This window comes from Suricata suricatta, chromosome 10 (genome assembly GCF_006229205.1).
Source record: "Suricata suricatta isolate VVHF042 chromosome 10, meerkat_22Aug2017_6uvM2_HiC, whole genome shotgun sequence".
Lineage (NCBI taxonomy): Eukaryota > Metazoa > Chordata > Mammalia > Carnivora > Herpestidae > Suricata > Suricata suricatta.
In genome coordinates, this window is record NC_043709.1 from 127,330,184 (window position 1) to 127,332,214 (window position 2,031).

Genomic DNA, 2,031 nt, shown 5'->3' on the forward strand with positions numbered 1-2,031 from the left:
TCTCAGCGGAACACAGGCATGCTCATCCTGTTGGATACTGTCGACCATTGCCTTCATGTTTCCTCTGTAGAAAAAGTTTGCCCATCGCTGGTTTAGGGGAAAAACGATTCTACCTTTATTTGTCACTGATGTACAATTTATGTTTATCATATGCCACAGATAAGTGAATCTGCATGCTTACCCCAGGGTGAAGTCCTACTCTGGGGATATAAAATAAAAATCTGTGTTTGTAGTTTAACAGTAGCTCTGAGATACTGAAATATACAAAAAAACTATGGCAAGCCCCTGAAGTTATACCTGAGAACAAATACTGGTTTTGTATTGAAGTAACCGAAACTCACCAGTGACCCTCTGAGTTGGGGGAAAATGTGGGGATTTCTGAACTTTCACTGTATTATAGAGTCAGCGTGCTATTATTGAAGCATAAAATTTAATCAGTGGTGCTCATAATTAGGTCCAAAATAAAGTTTAAAAAATTACCCATATAAGTTGTAGAAAAACATATCTGAAATTTCCACATTATTTTGCCAAATAAGCCTGTGGCCAGGGTTGTTCATTCCAAAATCCTATTTACTAGTGACTTGGAGTTCCTGTTGATGTTTGCAGTGATGTCCCTGGAGTAACATTTCTCGTGTATCTCTGTGCTTCCAAGGTCACCTTAAATGATGAGCACTGAGCCACAAACATGGCACTTTGATTCAATAAACATTTATTGGGGCTGTACCATGCGTAAAGCAAACTGTGGTCCAATAGGGGCCACAAAGCTCTGAGTGGGGGGGCTCCTGCCTTTCAGAAATTCAGGTATCTGTTTCAGTAATCACTAATCAGAGCATTCCAGTACCTTTCGAGAAGTGCGTGGGTGTTGAAAAAGTTTCCTGCGGCCTGCCAACTCTTGACCTGTTTTTACCGCAATTCATATATCAAACTATTTATGCCAGTTTGGGATCAGGCTTTTGAAACACTAGTCTTCGCTAATTTGGTTTGAATGAATAGCCAAAAGGAAGTATAAATTTACAGAGTGTGCGGATAAGATCACAATACTTGTAAGCTACAAGGAACCTTGGAGACCATCTGAGACCCGGTCTGACACACAGTTACTAAAGTCTGCATCCTTCAACAGGGTCTGATACCCCGCCTCCTCTTTCCATCCCTCTGTCCATCCCTAATGCACATAGCACCCAGTTTTTTGGTGTCTGTTTTCACCGGCTGGAAAAGAGATAACAGTGGTGCAGAGTTGCCAGCTTTAGTCATTCTAGTTCCTGGAATCAAGGACAGGAAGCCTTTGTTATTTGCACACCATAACTTTTCTAGCTTCTATTGAATAAATCATTTAACTGTCAGCTAATTACAGTGTTGGAAAGTTTACATCATTCACCTTTTTATGGCACCTCTTAAGGGGAGACTCTGGAGATTAAAACTCTTTTGACAATTTCCATGATACAAAAAAGGAAAGCTGACCTAGAGAAAGATGGGACAAAAGATGAACATTTGGGAAGTTTTAAGCAGCAATGGGATCTGAGACAGTAGCCTATTTAAAGTAGTGCTGATTGGGACACCTCAAGTTCCCGGAAAATGACAGAAATGTGATTTTTTTTTGGTCAGAAGCAATACCATTTTATTGCACGGTCATGTTGCACTATTACCAGGCACTTGCTGGTTCCAGGTGACGACTCTATGAGGCAGGTACGCTTATGTCGCTTTACAGGCGAAGAAACTGAGGCACAGAGAAAATCAGAGCGTCCTCTAGCTCTGACAGCGTCGGAGGAGCCCGAAAGGAAGCGCGCGGCGGTCTGGCTGCCGGGACCCTGCTCTCGGCCACTACTCCACGGACTTCAGCCCCGGTCTCGCCCGTCCCTTGACCTTTCCAATTGCACAGCTTAAGTGGGTCGTCTCGGCGCCGTGCCTCGAGGCCTCGCTCCGGGTCCGCGCTCTGCAGTGCGGCGCGGGAGCCGGAGGCGCCGCGTCTCGCCCGGGACCCCGGGGAGCGGCGTCCGCAGCCCGCAGCCCCGGGAGCGCGCCCCCGCGGCCGGC